Source organism: Panthera pardus, unplaced genomic scaffold (genome assembly GCF_024362965.1).
Source record: "Panthera pardus isolate Hobbes unplaced genomic scaffold, ASM2436296v1 HiC_scaffold_20, whole genome shotgun sequence".
NCBI lineage: Eukaryota > Metazoa > Chordata > Mammalia > Carnivora > Felidae > Panthera > Panthera pardus.
Genome location: NW_026526766.1, coordinates 67,368,128 through 67,387,107, shown reverse-complemented (window position 1 = coordinate 67,387,107; position 18,980 = coordinate 67,368,128). Strand labels below are relative to the sequence as shown.

The following is an 18,980-nucleotide window of genomic DNA, read 5'->3' as shown; positions in this document are numbered from 1 at the left end:
ACTTCTCAGTTATTAGCATTTTTTCACTTATTGGGATATTTTCCAAACTACAGCCTTTAGACCAATGCACGTTTCAGATGAAGTGTTCACTTATCTCCTCTAAATGGAGAAAAAAAAGCAGGCAATGTATTGAGAATAATTAAGAGACACTTCTTTATTCGAGATTAATTTTTCGATGTTTATGCTAACTAACCTCCTTTGCTTTTTTTTCAAATTTTTTAAAGTTTATTTATTTATTTTGAGAGAGACAAAGACAGCACAGGTGGCGAGGGGCAGAGAGAGAGGGACAGAGAGAACATCCCAAGCTGGCTCTGTGCTGCCAGCACAGAACCTGACATGGGGCTTGAACTGATGAAACCATGAGCTCATGACCTGAGCTGAAACCAAGTCAGACGCTTAACCAACCGAGCCATCCAGGCACCCCTGTTCTTATTTTTTAAATGTTGTAAGATAAAATAAATGGCAACCCAATGTTGATTTCCAAAATTTTCTTTGAAATGTTATTTATATATGAAATCCAGAAGTCCAGACATAATATACTCTGTTCTAGCAGTGTTATTTTTCACTTTCCCAACCACCTTTCTCCTTGCAAAGATAGGTAAATAGATAGGTAGATAGACAGGTAGGTAGGTAGATAGATAGACAGATAGACATCATTATTATTATTAAAATTATATTCCAGGTCCTCCTAAGCACATGACACATATAACTTCCTTTAATCCTCCCAATAACTCTACTAAGTAGGTAGGAACTATTATTATCCCCATTTTATAGGTGGAAAAACTAAGGCCCAGAGAGACCTTCAAGAATCGTCAAGTAGTTAGTGGCAGATTCAGGACAGTCTGGTTGCTTGTGCATTCTTCTAAGCACCACACGAGCCCCCTCTCTGCCTGCCTCACACCTGTATTCCCACCTGTGTTGTTCTTCCTGCTCCTGCACCTGACTTCAGTGCTTTACTTATAGATATTGCATTTCCAGCACACAGTGTTGCTATTCCTGCCTTGTTCTTGACCATGTCTGTCTTCCCTGAATGGACAGACATGGCCAAGATGGGTGGATGAACCAACACAGAAGAAGGAATATAACGTTGTGTGATTCTTAGTACACGATAGAACAGAGAGACACCCCTGCTATTTCCTCTTTGCTTTTGATCTTGAGTGGCTTATTCTAAATAAGACTATGGAAAAGACACAAAGTATCTCCCTGCTTATTTTTAGACCTCCCCCCCCCCCTTTTTTTTTTACAAGAAGCAATTCTGGTCTGTGCAATGCAGCGTCTGTGCACTTAAACCTAGATACATTTTCCTCAATCCATCTCTTTGTGTCTTACAGTTTCAATATCTTTCCTATTTTGATATGCTATTTCTCAGTTTCAGCTTTTAAGGCTGTTTGGAGAATTGTTGGGTTTTTTTTAATTGTCTTTATGAGTATGTTGGAAAAAGCTGTTAGTCAACATTTTAAATTCCAGGCAGGTTCTTCCTAATTTTTCTCTGCATGTTTTCAGAAAGTTTTTCCAAAAATAAGTTCTTTTCCTGAAACTTGAGTGATAGGTTTTCCTCCCTTTTTTTATTTTGCAGCATCTTTTCACTGCTTCCATCTTGGTACGATCTGTGTTCAGTCAAGTAGAAAGAGGACACATTGTACACAAGGCTGACTTTTTTTCTTATAAACAGGATGGGTGGATCCTTGTTGATTTCCTCTCCTCTGTTTTCTCCTTTAGAAGCCCCATCTCAAATCCTAGACTAGAGAGCTAGCTACTTTCTAGCTCTGTGTGGTGGCTTCCTGAGTGGGTAAGGTGGGGACATTAGCATGGGCCATTCCTTAGGGAACTTACTCTATATTGGATGCTGACATACCCAGAACTCTGTTTGCTCCTGCTTTCCCTCTCTTGGCTACTATAGGAGCACATGTGCCCATCTTGCCTTCGGCCTTGTGTTACTGTCTATGCACGACAGAGAAGCCTCACCGTGGTGACTCTTCTCCTTGGAAGCACCTCTGCAGACCCACTTTGGAAGGCCATCAGTCTGCCACTGTGGACGGGGTAGCCAGTGAAGCATTTCCTCTCTGCACCAGTGCCTACCTGTGTCCTCAGTCCTCCTGTGTCTCCTCAAGAAAGCTTCCACCAGGGTTTCCCACCGGGCTCGACAACTCCCCTTGCTCTTGCCCAACTCTACTCTTCTCATGAGAAAGCCCATAAAGTCTGAGGAATGTGGACAACAACTTTCCTGAGTTCTCCGTGCCAGTGCAGAATTATTGGTACTTTTATATTCGTTTGGCCACACCAGTAGGGAAAGGAGAGACCTGTATTCAAGTCACCATCTTCCACTTAACCCTTTAATTTATATTTATTGTTTTTTAGGCATTGGTGTCACTTTCTCTTAGTGGTCTCATTGAATCCACCAAATATCCCTTTAAGATATTTTATCATCATTCCCATTTTACAGGCAAGTAAACTGAGGTTCAGAAGAGCGTACCGATTTAAGTTTGTATAGCCAGTTAGAAATGAATCCAGTTTTTATAAAAGCATACAGTTTTCCTACCACTTTTTCTTGTCTCATGCTAATTATACTGCTTGCAAAAGGCACACGAGCACAGGTCCAGCCTTTGATGGCCTGTGCTTTTGTCACTTTCTTGCTGTGTGACCTTGGGCCAGTGATTCAGTTTCTGTTTCAGTAAAATGGGAATAATAATATACCTAATTTTGGAACTGGATGAGAGAGCACATGTCAGGGCTTTCAAACTCAGATGCCTTTTGGAACATGGCAGGAGGCATAAATGAGTGTGCACTGGCCTCACGTAAGATTGCAGGGATTGACAAGGACTGTGAAACCTGGAGAGGGCTTCTGAAGACATCAAGCTCTATTTGTTAAAAGTTGCCAGGCTCACTGTATGCCCACCAGAAGGGCTATAATGGAGAGGAAAAAAGAAGGAAAAATGCCAAATGTTGTCAAAGAAGTGTAGCTGAAATCCTCATAGGCGTCTGGTGGGAATGTGAGCTGTATAACCGGCCTGGAAAACCAACATACACATACTTTGACCCCGCATCTCAACTCGTGAGCACACACTCAAACAAGAAGAGTGCAGATGTCCACCGAAAGGTATGCACTTTCAAGAATGTGCACGACAGCACTATGCAGGATAGGAATCGACTGCCAACCCTGCATTGCATCAATACCTGGTGGGATACTAACATAATGGAATAAAGAGGAATCTGTAATTACATGGAACAACATGGACACATCTTATGGGACATAAGGTCAAGCAGCAGCAGCTGGATATAGAATAATGCATGGATGATTCCAGACGTGAAAAGGTAGGAAAAATGGATCCATGCTGCAGGAGCTGGGGTAGTAGTTAGTGACTGGAGAGAGTTTGAGAGGGACTTCTGGAGGCTTCTACCACCTGCTTCCTGCTCTTTTGACTGGTGTTCACTCTGAAATCACCAAGCTCTACGCTAATGAGGGCACACTTCTTTGGATGCGGTTATACCTGGATGTACACATTTTAAAAACAAATAATAATTGCAGATTCTTCCCCCAGACAAAAGCACTGAAGGCACACACACATCAGCTGGTAGTATTTGCTACATTTTCTCGCTTATGTTCCCACCACACTATCTGAACCTTGAAATTCTGCTCCATCAACACTGGCTACAGAACAGGACAGGTCCCCCTTTTTCTGTTTTGTGGGTTTTCCAAGTGGACAATGAGGAGGCACAGATGGCAGGGGTTCAGGAGGAAGGCCTAAAGATTAGATGCAAGGATGACTTTTTGAGGACCTTTGTAGAAGTCTCAGCTAATTGCTCTGACTCTGTCACTTCTGCGGTCCCCTGGGACCTAGATGTATCCCGGCTTGCTTCTGTTACAACAAGTGTGTGTAAGGTGTGAGCAGGGAGAAGAAGGCTAACAAACTTTTTTCTCCCTCAGCCTCCAACCTTTAAAAAGCCCTGGATTCTCGGCCAGGAGCGGCTTGGGGCTGTGGGGTTTGGGGAATGCATGTGAGCATGTGGCTGTCCAGTGCCCTCTCCACCTTCAAGGAAGAGATGTCTCCTGGTCACACCAAAAAGCGTCACACTCAAGTCAAGAGTCTCCATTAATCCCAACAACAGAAGCTGAGGCTTGGATCATATGCCCGCTTTGTAGAAAAGCAAGCTGCAGCCCAGACAAATGAGACAACTTTCCCAACCTCACTCTGCTGAGTGGCAGGGTCTGGATTTGAACTCAGATCTTCTGAATCCTACAATTTACATGAAACTACCAGCTCCAACCCCGGGCTTTTCCTCATCTCTCTTCCTCCATGCTTGTAGTCCTTCCTTTCTGCTCTAACCTGAAGCTGCCTAGGCCCTGCTTTTCTACCGTGCCACCAATTTGAGTGAGTCAGAAAAAAGCCCAGATCCCATGTACAGTACTCACAGGTCTTCAAAGGACTTCCTGTGGCTGTAGAAAGGGAAGTTGCTAGAGGGAAATCAGCACCATTCTTTATACTTTCCTTTCCTCAGAATAAGCACTCTGGAAACCTCAGTGGACTGGGTCCCACCGCTTTCCTAGTACAGCCTGCCCTCATTAGAGAAGGGCCACTGGGGCTCCATCAATGCCTTCTTGTGGAGGAGCCATGTGCTTCTCTCCTGAGCAGCCATTTTGAGAACCAGACCTGGCCCAGCTTTGCTAACGAGAAAGGAGGAAGCCTTGGGGGTGCCAGGGTGCTGAACTATAACGAGGGGGCTGGGCATGACTCAAGAGCAGGTGCTCTGGAATAAGCTTGGCTTCATCATTCTTCACTGTGTGCTTTTGTGCTCTTTGAGCCTCCAGTTCCCCAATTATGAAATCAGGATTTTAATAATAACCACACAGAACTCTTTGAGGAGATTCGTAAGAGTTGCTGTGTAAAGGGTCTAATACATAGGGTTGATATTTTAAAACTATGGTCCATGTTTCCTCCTATAGAATCATGTAAATTAAAATACACATCTCTAGGCCCATTCCTGACTTATGGAGTCAGAATCTTGGGGGGAGGGGCAGGGCCCAAAAATCTATCTCTTGATAAGTCTCCCAGGGCAAGGCAATTTCAATAGAGAGATGTCGGTTCTGTGGTATGGCAAGCCGAGGGGCCAGGAAGCATCAGCAAGAACTGCTTAAAGGGTCAACAGACACTTCTCATGATGCTGGAGCCCAAATCCTGAAGGTTGCATAGGACATGACCTCTTCAGGAAAGAGACGGACTTGCTCAATTGTATCACTGGAAGTACCAATGTAAGATCCACACAGTCAATGGTCAGGAATGGTAGGAGGGTGAAGAAGTGGTTGAGACATTGAGGGGTGTCAGAGATGGACTGATTCAACACAATGGCCGATGCACCTGAGCAGGGTCATGAGACTCTCACTCCCGCTCGTCTATGCTGGATAAGCCCAGAGCTGCCGTGGGATAGGCTGACGGCATCTAGTTATCCTGAAGACTTGTTGAATTGGTTTCTTGGGCTTCCCTACTCCCCAGTACAGCTCTTCAATAAATACTAACCACGTTTGGATGCAATGTGGTATCTTGCAACATGAAAGAATTACTAACGCCCTGATAAAAGGTTTTGACCTTATCATATAAAAAATGCCTCGCTGGTGTGGATACTAATATTCAGCTAAAAATACCCATTCTTCTTTACTGCAGCTTTGCAGCCACAGTCTACCTCCCAGACACTCGCTGTCCCAGTCTCAGTGACCCAGAGTACACCAGAGATAAGTCAGCAAGGGAAAGGTCCCATGTCTCAGGTCTGAACATTGAAAAGGGAAAAAGAGGGAAAGTTTTTAGAGGACTCCTGGGAAAGATTTTGCTCCGTTGATAAAAGGAGAGCTATGCCACCTCTCCTTTTTGTCAGTCCATGCAAATGTGATTTCAGGAGCCATGGCAGCCTCCTTGAGTCCATGAATAGAAAACCACAAGAATTTCAGAGAAACCAACCCAGCTCTCTGACATTACTAAACTAACTTATTACCACCTTTCAAACTGGTTAACTTTACATCTGTTGCTTGTGAGCAAGTTAAGTATATTCATATTCAAGCCACTTTTACTCTGAAAGAAGTTTTACCGATATAAGATCCATTGAAGGGTTTCAACCAAAAGGTGAATATGACCAGTTTTGTGTTTTAAATATTTTAGATTAGGGTATGACATATATTTTGAATGAGGAGTGATAGACAGAAGGCAGAAAGACCAGGAAGGTAACTTGCAGTATTCAAAGCAAGAGTAGTAGAGACTTGACCATAAATGTTGAAAACCTACTATGTACTAAAGCAGTGAACTGAAAACAGCATAGCATATCATGTGTAACGTTTTTACTCAGCACTTTTTTCTTTAAATTGCTTCCTTTTTAAATGAAAAATTATCATAATTTTTATGCACTAGTTATTTTTTTCATATACACATTAAACAAGTAAGGAATTTTCTCTATTTAAATTATAACAAACTAGGTTTTATGGACTAATTTTGTTATTGAGAGTAACTAGCAGCCCAGATAAAAATATTTCAAAATCAGGACATATGGGTCCAGGATCCTAAACAAAAAAGGAACACAGAGACAGTCTGTGACAATTTTCCCCTTGAGGGACTTACCAATTCACAGGTGGCAGGCGTCGATCAGAACCTCCAGCAGTCTCCCAGGCGGATGAGACAGAAAGTCAGAGTTTGAGGCCTCGTAAACACGGTGGATTTTCCACTGGGACTGCAGAAGGGCTGGAGGTATGAGTAAACCAGAAATAAATCAGCCCTCTCAATGACTGAAACCAGCACAAAATCAGCTTAATGTCTGATTGTAATAAAGTGCATTCCCAGTAGTCTAACTAATATTAGTTTAGACTCTTACTATTCCTTTCCTTGGATCCGACAGCTGAGCCTGCTCCAGAGGCAGAGGTAAGGTGAGAAAAATAACAGTGATACCTGCTATTTAGTAAGCATTTACTATGTATCGGATTCTTACTATCACACCACGAAAGACACAGCATGATAATCCCAAAGATCTATCAAGAAAACGGAGTCTCTGAGAGCGAAATATCTTGCCCAAGGCCATGAAAGTGGTACATGATAGAAATCAGATTGGACTCATTTGTGGTTGCAGAGCACCAGCATTTTCTTTCTTGCCAGTTTCCCACTGCCCTTGTGTATACTGCAGGCAGGGCAGCAGTGACAACTTGACCAACAGTGCCCCAGGGACCCGGGGCTCACAGACACTGCATTTAGCCAACCAGCAGGTCCAAGCACTGCCTCTTCTAGGCAGCAATGGCCAAACATAAGTCCCTGCAACTGGGTCATAATTCCAAGATACTTCCCCACCCACTCCCACTTTGTCCACTCTCTGAGATGTCATGCTGTCTGTGACCCACTTCATCTACTGTTTTCTCCTACCACGGGGGCCATGGTGCCAGTCATCCTTTACATCTGACCTGACCTTTTCCTTGCTTTTCAGCAGCCAGCTGTCTTTGCTGAGTCCACCCTGTTAATTTTTCTGACATTTATTTCAATAAAATTCAGTGCGTCTGGTTCCATCATTCTGACTAAGCTCTAGGCCAGGGAGAGCAAACTGTTTTCACCTCCCATGTTCCCTCTAATCAATTGATAGTGCCTGCCCAGAGCACAATGGCTAGAAGGATGGTAAGGCACATTCATAGTCAGAGGCAGAGCCTGCCACGCTTGGTGAGTGACGTCAGATAGGCTGTGAGGGAGAGGGAGTGGTAATGCAAACACCACACATGGGTCTCTATTGCTCTATGCTCCAGATACTGTTCACCTTCACCAGCCACTCTGATTTTGCTTCCAGAGAAATGAGCTGCATTTTGGTTCTGAAATTCCCTTCTAGTTCCACCAGGAGGGATGCCCCACTGGTCAGGTTGGGGTCCTTTTAAACTCATTTCAGATGATGCTTACAGAAGTGGACCTGCTTGGGAGGAAATATCAGAACAGAGACAAAAACCTAGTCTCCAGGGAGCAAATTCTCCATTCTTTCTGCTGCCCTCAGATGTCTCTCCACAGCCTTTCTACAGCTGATTGTGGTTTATGAACCAAGAATTTATATACTCGATCTGACAAAAGATTTTTCTTCCCTGAGCTGTGACTATTTTTATATAAGCCTAGCAAGGTTATAAAAATGGAATCACATTTAGTTACACATTTAATGAATCACCTTCTTTATTGAAAAGAATCAGGTTACACGAAATCAGGATGGTCCCTGAACACCCAGCACACATCTTTTACATTAAAAAAAAAAAGTATGAAAGAGGAGAAGTGACTTACATCACTCACTTGACAGTGGTTGTGGGCACAGTGGAGCAGATTTTCCTTCGTTTTTGCCTTCGAGGTTCTTCTATACATGTCTCCCTCCCGCCTTCAAGCCCCCTTTCAATGAATTCCCCTTATGTGTTCTGTTTTACTTTCTCTGCAACTTCAATTATTTTCTTCTCTCTCAGTGAGGAGTTTCAGTCAAATTAACAACTCCTAGTCCCAGAACCTCCAGAAAACCAGTTTCATGTGTATGAACTGACTTCTGCCTTTGAATCAGGAAAATGTAAGCTATTCACTTAACAATACTACACAGTATAAGCCATGCTAATCCATGGAGAAATGAAGAGATTTGTGAAGACAGGGTGCTTACCAGCAAGCTGAAAATGATGAAAGCTTGGAAAACTGGGAACTGGAAGGAAACACAGAGGTCATATAATCTACCCACTCACTTTAAATAAGAGCACAGAGAGACACAGAAAGCTAAGCAGAATGCGAATGATTACCCAGTTGTTTGGGGCTGAATTGTGTCCTCTGACAATTCATGTGTTGATGTCCTAACCCATATCTCAGAATGTGACTGTATTTAGACAAGGTCTTTAAAGAAATAATTAAGTTAATATGAGGTCTTTAGCATGGGCCCCCATCCAATCTGACTGGTGTCCCTATAGGAAGACATTTGGACACGGACACACAGAAGAAAGACCATGTGAGGACACAGTAAGAAGGTGGCGACCTGCAAGTCAAGGAGGAAGGCCTCAGGAGAAACAAAACCTTCTGACACCTGGATTTGGGGTGTAGCCTCCAGAACAATGAGAATATAAATTTTTGTTTAAGCCACTTTGTAGTATTTCATTATGGCAGCCAGAGCAAACTAATATAGCCAGCCAGTAAGCAGCAAGAATGGTATTCGGGGAGCCTGGGTGGCTCAGTCGGTTGAGCGTCCAACTGCAGCTCAGGTCATGATCTCAAGGTCCGTGAGTTCGAGCCCCGCATCGGGCTCTGTGCTGACAGCTCAGAGCCTGGAGTCTGCTGCGGATTCTGTGCCTCCCTCTTTTTCTCTGCTTCTCCCCTGCTAGCTCTGTCTGTCTCTCTCTCAAAAATAAATAAAAACATTAAAAAAAAAAAAAAAAGAATGGTATTCAAACCTAGGACCCTGAATCAAAGTCTAGGTGCTCTCTGTCTTATTCTATCTATAATGGTCCCTAATGCTGTTCAGAACAGGATATACAATACAAATCTGCCTTTCCTTTGGATGTATGGATTGAATGTTACTATCTCAGGATTGGGTGGACCTATGAGTAACAAGGAGAGAGAGAAAAGGAGGAAGAGGTTACCTGAAAATGACATTCTCATCTTTTGAAAACATAAGGAGTCTACAAAATTTTAGAATTAAAAATTTAGCAAATGTATCTGGACAAAAGAACAATACGAAAAAAATCTCATTCTGATCTACCAGAAACAATAAAATATGAAATATAATATAAAAACATAAAATGGCAATAAGGTATCTGGGAATAAATTTATATGGCTGACTTCTACTTACCAATATTTTGCTAAGGATTTTTTTTAACGTTTATTTATTTTTGAGACAGAGAGAGAGAGAGCATGAACAGGGGAGGGTCAGAGAATGAGGGAGACACAGAATCTGAAACAGGCTCCAGGTTCTGAGCTGTCAGCACAGAACCTGACGCGGGTCTCGAACCCACAGACCGCGAGATCATGACCTGAGCCAAAGTCAGACGCTTAACCACTGAGCCACCCAGGCACCCCAAGGATTTTTATATGTATACTCATGAGGTATACTGGTCTGTAGTTTTTTTTTTTTTTTTTTTTTTTTTTTTTCTTGTATCATCATTAGCTGGTTTTGGTGTCAGGGTAATACTATTTCCATCAAATGGATTGGATAGTATTCCTTCTTTTACTATCTGGAAGAGAGTGTGCAGAATTCATATTAATTCTTCTTTAAACATTCAGTAAAATTCCCCAGTGAAACCAACTAGATTTAGAGATTTTGAGGGGATGGTTTTTAAATTCCAAATTCAATTTTTTGAGTCACAAAGCCATTCAAATTATGTATTTTATACTGAGTGAGTTGTGGTAGTTTGTGTATTTTATGATGTAGTCCATTTCATCCAAGTTGTCAAATGTATGCATGTAGAATTGTTCTTGGTATTCCCTTATCTTTCTTTGGATGTGGGAAGGGTTTATAGATATACAGTTTCATTTATTCTATTGTTAAGTCTTGTCTTCTCTCTTTGTCGATTCTCCTAGGGAGTTGTTGATTTTATTTCTCCTTTCAAAGAACCAGCTGTTTGTTTCACTATTTTCTCTATTGTTTTTCTGTTATCATTTTCATTCGTTTCTGCCCTTACCTTTACCATTTCCTTCCTTGTGCTGGCTCCAGGTTTACTTTGCTCTTCTTTCCCTAGGTTCTGAGGTGAGAGCCTAAATAATTGATTCAAGACATTTCTTCTTTTCTAATGTAAATGTTTATGCTATAAATTTTCCTCTCAGAACTGCTTTAGCTGTGTTTCATGAATTTTAATATATCACAATTTAATTTTCATGCAGTTTAATATATTTCTTTTATTCTCCATTGGACTCCCTCCTTGATTCATGAATTATTTAGAAGCGTGTTGTTTAGTTTTCAAGTGCTTGGAGGTTTTCCTGTTAACTTTCTGTTGATTTCTTATTTGATTCCAATGTGTTCAGAAAATACCATCTGTATGATTTCAATTCTTTTAAATTTCTTGAGGTTTGTTTTATGCTCCAAGATGTGTTCTATCTTGGTGACTATTCCATGTGTGCTTGATGAAAATATGTATTCTGTTATTGTCAGTTGAATGTTCTACATATGTCAGTTAGATCCTATTAGTTGATTGTGTTGTTAAGTTGTATATTCTTGCTGATTTACTATTAGTTCTATCAGTTGTTGACAGTGGGAGTTGAAATCTCCAACTTTAATTGTGGAGTTGTCCTTTTGGTTCAATTTTTGTTTCGTGTATTTCAGGTTCTGTTCCTTGGTACATCAACATTTAGAATTGTGGATTGTTTTCTTTCTAATGGATTGACTTGATTCTTTTATCATTAAATAATGTCCCTATTTGTTTCTAGCAATGGTTTTGTCTAAAGTATATTCTATTTGATATTAATATGGCAACATATGTGTCTTTTAATATTGGTTGCATGATAAGCTATCGACAATAGACAAAGTATGGAGAGACCAAATGTCCATCCACTGACTGATGAATGAATAAAGAAGATGTGGTGTGTGTGTGTGTGTGTGTGTGTGTGTGCGTGCGTACATGTGCATGTATAATGGAATATTACTTTGCCATCAAAAAGAATGAAATCTTGCCATTTGAAACGTGGATGGAACCAGAGTGTATTATGCCAAGTGAAATTAGAGAAAGACAAATATCATATGACTTCATTCATATGTGGAATTTAAGATACAAAACACATGAACATAAGCGAAGGGAAGCAAAAATAATATAAAAACAGGGAGAGGGATGAACCATAAGGGACTCTTAAATATAGAGAAAAAACTTAGGGTTTCTGGAGGGGTTTTGGGTGAGGGGATGGGCTGATTGGGCAAGGAGCATTAAGGAGGACACATTTTGGGATGAGCACTAGGTGTTATGTGTAGGTGATGAATCACTGGATTCTACTCCTGAAAACATTATTGCACTACATGTTAACTATCTTGGACGTAAATTAAAAAAAAATTTATTAATTAAAATTCAGCAGGAAAAAAATTAAATAATTTGGAGATGGGTCTCAGGGTTCATTGGATCAGACTTAAGAGTGTATTCACTAAATACTTATGGGAACTAAAAGTTAAATAGAATTTTTAAAAATTTACATAAGAGGTAAAAAAAACAAAAACAACAGGCTAGTCAGATAATTTTAACAGAGCATTTTTGTATAATAAATTTTAAATGAAATGGTAAAATAGTGAAAAAATAAAATAATAAAATAAAATTGTTTACATATTACTTTTTCTATCCTTTTATTTTCAGCCTCTTTAAGTCACTGTATTTGAAATGAGTTTCTTTTAAAAACCACATAGTTGGATCATACGGTTTTTTTTTTTTGTAATTATTCATTCTGCCAACCTCTGCATTTTAGTTTGTGTATTTAGACTATTTATATTTAAGATTATTATTGTTACATTAGGACTTAAGTATGCCATTTTACTGTCTGTTATATGTTTGTTTTCTCTCTTTCTGGTTCCCTTGTTTCTCTTTTCTTTTGTTCCTATGGATTCAATGAACAGCTTTTTAGGATTCCATTTTGATTTATCCATATGATTTTGAATATTATCATTTTGTAAAGTTTTCTGATCTAGGTACTACAATTTACATACATAACTTATCAAAGCTTGCTGGTATCATTTTTACACTTACAGCAAATTGTAAACACTCTTTATACATTAAGGCTATTAGTTGCTAAATAGATGGGATTTATTTTTCCACACTGTGAGTTTTTATATGGAAAATCCTTTAAGTTCTGTGGTATGATCTCTTTTTCTTTATGGTTTTGCTGGTTGTTTAATGATCAGAAAGCCCCTTTGTAACTTTCTGTCTGTTAAATATTGACCTAATTTTAGATTTTTTTTTTTGGTAAGTCTTTATATATAACATACATACATATCATCATTGTCATCATCATCTTTAAGAATTTGAGAAGTCGAGTATTGATTTTATAACTTAACATGGAAAAAATATAATCTTAACAGTAACTGGGAACAGTAATTGGGAACTAGATAGATATGTAGTTAGATAGATGGATGGATAGATAGATAAATAGATAGATAGACAGATAGAGAGACAGACAAATATTGATATAGATATTACTTCCTGGTAATATTTTGTCATTTTACTTACAGAGACCTTACAAATTTGTCATTAAGGTAACTTCTAAGCATTTTATATTTTATGCTATCCTTATGCATATCATCTTTTTATTCACTATATCCTTTCACTGGCTGTCAGGAAAAGAGCTGTTGATTTTGAGTATTTATCTAGGTTCTAAATTCTATTTTTTACTTTGAGTATTTCAGGAGACATTCTTGAGGTTTCTAGCTTTATAATTAGATACATTCTTAATAGCATGAAAATAGTTTAAATATAACTAGTTTATGAATTTGATCCTTTCAAAGAGAAGCAGCATAGTAAGCATAAAAGAAAAAACATGGATTTTTTAATTCAAGCAGACCTCGATCCAAATTACTTTTCTGTCATGGACTATCTTTACCATACTTCTGAGCTTCTCAGCACCATTAGCTGTTGAAAAGTAGTTTATATCATAAAGCAGTCATGATGGTTAAAGTAATAAATGTAAAGTACCTAACACAGTATTGATAAAGAGTGAATGTGCAATAAACTTGTATTATTTCTCTATTTAGTTTCATGCATTTTCCTGTACTCTATTATAGAAAAATCTTGGAATTGGAAGGTAGGAAAATTGTTTCTTTCACTGGACTGTAAGTTCCTGGAGGGCAGGATTAGGTCGGGAATGGCAAATAATATCACCTGACACAGCAGCTCTGTCAGACTGTAATTTCCTGCTTAGGTGTCTAGGTTGAGAAGGATGAGTGCTACATTGACTTGTGTTGTCTGCCACTAGTATCGGGAAGGTGACAGACACATGTCGTATACATCCTGGCTCTATGTATGCTTTGTCTGATTCACCTCTAGAAATGATAGGTATAGAGATAGTCCTTAATCCATACTAAATGAAGAAAAGAATGAATGAATCTCCTACATTTTGGAATGAAACAAATAATGAAAATAAAACTCACACATGGTCAGTGTTGAAAGGATAACCTTCAAAATCAATAATGACTATTTTCACACATGCAAGTTATGAGAAAATATCTTGAAAAGAAGGTGAATTCAGGAGTCAAACAAATTTGGGTTCAAATTTCACTTTCACTGCTTTCTGGCTGTGTGTTTTTGGTACAATTGGTACAAAGTAACTCTCTGATCTTTAGTTTCTTCTTCTTTTTTTAAAGTTTACTTATTTTATTGAGAGAGAGAGGGAGAATGTGAGCAGGGGAGGGGCAGAGGGAGACAGAGAGAACCTCAAGCAGGCTCTGTGCTGTCAGCACAGAGTCTGATGCAGGGCTCAAACTCAAAAACCATGAGATCATTACCTGACCTGAAATCAAGAGTCAGACGCTTAACAGACTAAGTCACCCAGGAGCCCCTTTCTTCTTAAAGGAGATAATAATGTTCAAATTCTCTTAGTTTTTCTTTATCTGATAATGTCTTGATTTATTCTCCATTCCTGGAGGACATTTTCTTGGGATATTGGATTCTGTATTGAAAGTTCCTTTCTCTCTGCAAAGAAAATGTGCTATTTCCTTCTTGTCACTATGGTTTCTGATCATAAATATGCTTTCATGTAAATTTTTCTTTTTCCTTAAAGGTAAGGTGCTATTTTCTCTTGTTGCTTGAAAACTTTTTTGTCTTTAGTTTTTAGAAGTTTGATGATGACAGTGAGTTTGGGGATGAATTTCTTTCATTTTAGCCTGTTTGGAGTTCACTCAGTCAACCTATAGGTTCACTCAAAACCTATAGGGTTTTGAAAATCTTAAAGCCTTCCTTCTCTTTAATCCTGTCCCACGTCTTGCTAATGTCTACTTTTTCAAATTCTTGAATGTCCTATCTGCTACTGCAAAGCCAGAGCCCAAAGAGTTTATTCCAGTCCCTTCCTGTTCCTTCTACTTCCCTTTTGGTTAGTTCTTGAGATTGATGGGCTACGTTAGAGAAGCTGCAATAGCTACTTCTAGATTTTTGAAATTGTGTTCATGTTTGCCACCCAGAAACACAGAAATACACATAACTCTGTTCTAGTAGTTTAGAGACTCTAGAAATCCCTTAGCTTAACCAGAAAGTCTTGGTGAGCTGACATAGATGGTGTGTAGAATCCATCACAGCCTGTGGTCGCAATGCTTCTTCAGAGCCTGGACAGACCCTCTTCCCTACAAAAATCTGGTATTTCTGGCTGCTACATTCCAGTGCAGGTGAACTGTTGAATGCCAAGTTCCAAGGCTGCATCAAGGACTGAGAATCAAAGAAGAGAAGGATCTCTTACTAAGATTGTCGTATATCCATTCTACTTTACTTGCCAGTCACTGTAGAAATCATCTCCACATTCTACACATAGGGACTATGTAATCTCATTTCACAAAGGAGAATAATGAGTCTCAAATGGGGGGAAATCACATAGTTCAGGTCAACAGAAGGAGGACAGCACCCTGGGCTCTCAACTCCACTTCTGTAAATCTTCCCTTGCACCATGCCATGTGCCTAAAACAGCCTCACGGTGGATGAGCTCTGATCACTGAAATGTGATATACAGATGAGAAGCTGTCCCAGGATGTAGACTGGCAGATGTGGTCAGTGCTAACTAAAACCAGGCAACACAGAAGTGGTGACCTTTTGCCCTCTACAGGCCATATCACAGCCACCCTGGCCAACAAATAGGAACCAGCACATCCCTTAGACATCATACAGTGGAGAGGACCTAGGCAAGTGCCATCTACTCAGTCATCCTCTACTGAGTGCGGTGACAAGTAATTCACACATGGCCTAATTGCACCAGGGATTGGAATCTGCCCAGGACTGAGGCTCACGAGATCTGCGTCCTCATCCTAACTTTACTGCTTACATGTTTTCAGGCCTCAGACAACACCACCTCCCCACCCCTGCCTTTCTGGTTCTGAGTGTCCATCTGTGGTAGGCAGAATAATGCATCCCCCTACCAAGATGTCCACAATCTGTGAAGTTATTTTACACGACAAAAGAGATTTTTGCACATGTGATTAAGAGATGGGAAGATTGCACAGCTGGAGCCAACATAATCACATGGGCCCTTAAACAGAACCTTTCTTGGTTTTTGTCAGAGAGAGATGTAACTGTGGAAGAATGGTCAGACAGATGTAGCCTTGCTGGCTTTGAAGACAGAGGAAAGGGGCCACAAGCCAAGGAATGTAAGTAACCCCTAGAAGTGGGAAAAGGCACATAAATAATTCTCCTCTAGAGCCTTTAAAAAGGAATGCAGCCCTGCTGACATGTTTATCTTAGCCCATTGACACTCTTGTTGGACTTCTGAATAAATGTGTTGTCTTAAACCACTAAGCTTGTGGTAATTTGTTACAGTGGCAATAGAAAACTCATGCACCATCTTCGAGTCTGAAAATAATACTAAATAAGCTATTTTAATTCTAAATATAGGATTTTATTTTGTTCATTACGTTGTAGGGTCTAGAGGGTAGCTGAAAGAAAAGAAGCTATTTTAAAAGTCGACTATTTAAGGGGCCTGCTCTCCAACCCAGTGGCACCATCATAGTTTAGGCTTCACTGTCTCCTACCTGGACCATTACAGCATTTTCCCTACCATCTCCCTGCCTCCAGCCTCACTCACCTGTATACTCTCCACACTGGTACCAGAAATCTCAGTCTTAAACATGTTTCTGATCTCACAACCTTCTGAAAATCCTTCACTAATTCATCATCTCCTAGACCACTATATATTTTAAAAGTTTACTTACTTATTTTTGAGAGAGACAGAGAGGTGGGTAGAGAGAGAAGGAGAGAGGGAGATGCCCAAGCAGGCTCCACACTGTCAGCGCAGAGCCAAGGGGCTCGAACCCACGAACTGTGAGATCATGACCTGAGCTGAAACCAAGAGTCAGACGCTCAACTGAGCCACCCAGGCATCCTTAGATGGCTGGTTTTTAATGATGCCTGTGTTTAGAGAGGATGTGGTGGTAGGGATGCACCGAATAATAAATATGAAGCTACTCCTCCCAGTAACATTTATATACATATAGACACACAAGAACTTAAGTGTAATTTCCAGAGGTTTGTGGATCCCTTGAAGCTCAGCCATGGATTCAGGCATGACACTTTGATCACAAAGATAAAATACAAATCCTTTATCTGAAATGGGAAGGATTTTGCCTACCTCTTCCTCATCCTTCTTAACTCCCCTCATGCCCTTTGCCACACCAAACTCCTTTCAGTTGCCCAAATATGCCAAGCCAATTTAAGTCTCCACGTTCTTCATCTGCTGGTATAATTCTCCCCTTCCCCTCTCATTGCCTGACAGGCAAACAGCTATTCATTTTTGCAGACTCATTTTATTTTTTTAGTTTCATTTTTTTAAGTAGGGGAGGGGCAGAAAGAGGGAATCTCAAGCAGTCTCCATGCTTCAGCACAGAGCCCATTGCGGGGCTCAAACTCATGAACTGAGCAGTGAGATCATGACCTGAGCCAAAATAGGAGTCAGACGCTTAACCAGCTGAGCCACCCAGGCACCTGCAGACTCATTTTAAAAGTCCACTCCTTCCCGGACCAACTTCTTACGTTTTCCTGCCCACCCCACAGGTATGATAGGCCACTCCTCCCTTCATGCCCTTCAGGGCATTATGCACACAGTCTGCCAGCTAATCCAACCTTTCCTTGTGCTCATCTGTTCAACTATCTCATCTCTTTTCAACTAAATGGTCCACACAGGGCTGAGGAGGGTGGGGAACAGAGACCACACCTCAACCCCTTGACAGTCCAGTACCAAGCATCAGGGTTTACAGTAAGAGCTTGAAGAATGAACATTGAGTGGAAGACTGATTCTGGAATTGACACCTACTTCGGGGCATTGCTTTAACTTACCCAGCCTCTTCTCTTTGCAAAGCAGTGCTTCACAGGACACCCAGCCTTGTTAAGTTTCTTAAGTATTTGTCTGCTGAATAAAGTCATTTAATTTCATTGTGGGGCTGTGGTGCACGGGAATCCATCTGCCACTCTTCAAGTTTGATTCATTCAGAGTAACTAATACCCACCTTGACCAATACTATGCAGTTTTGTTCTCAGTTCAAGGCTCCTTCTCACCAAGGAGTATCTCCTCATTGACCACAGTATCTATTTTCTGCCAGGAACAGATCTATTATCTGGAACACAACATGATGCTCTGGATGATAAAATCATCCTGTGGTAACTGTGTCACTGTTGTTTGAGGATCTCAAAAAGTGCTATAAAGAGCATTGACCTGGTGGTCAAGAGATCTGGATTCTGGTTCCAATGGTCACCACGTGTCCTTCGACACATCACACACATTTTCTTAGATTTGATGTCCTCGTCTGTACAATGGAAGAATTTTTAGCTGAACACTACAGGATATCTCTGGGTTAAATTCATATGATGTGAAAGTCATATATCTTCCTAACCCTCATTAACATATTCTTCCTACTAGCAATTAGGAAAACTCAAGTTCTGAAGGTGATGTGATTTGTCCAAAATTATTCAGAACACCAGAGTATAATTAACATTTTTGCATTCAATACATTAATTCAGGCAGGCAGGCAACATGTACTTTGTGAATGTGTTATGACTGACACCACACCAGGGGCAGGTAATCCAAAAATGAATAGGAGGACACCCTTGCCTTCTAGTGGCTGACAGTATACTGTGGGGATCAGTCGTATAAACAGATACCCTGCAGTGTGATAAACGTTGTGTTAGAGAACAGATCTAAGTGCTTTGGGAGGGGAGGAGAAGGCACTAACTGCCCAGGTGAGCAGCATATGGAGTCTGCTGTTTACCAAACTCTTTCACATGCATCACCTCTTGATTGTCACAGCCCTCCCATGAGGCAGAGAACAGGTTTTGTTTGTTTCTTCTCTTAAATCAGTAAACTGAACGTGAAAAG

At 40.4% G+C, this 18,980-nt stretch overlaps 1 long non-coding RNA gene across 1 annotated transcript in view; it reads right to left on the bottom strand.

Annotated features, from left to right (window-relative positions):
• Positions 1-18,980, bottom strand: part of LOC109270025 (uncharacterized) — a 282,742-nt gene that overhangs the window by 128,788 nt on the left and 134,974 nt on the right. Inside the window, exon 2 of the long non-coding RNA XR_002081388.2 lies at positions 6,600-6,719. This is a non-coding gene — a long non-coding RNA (uncharacterized LOC109270025). The remainder of the gene's footprint in view (positions 1-6,599; positions 6,720-18,980) is intronic.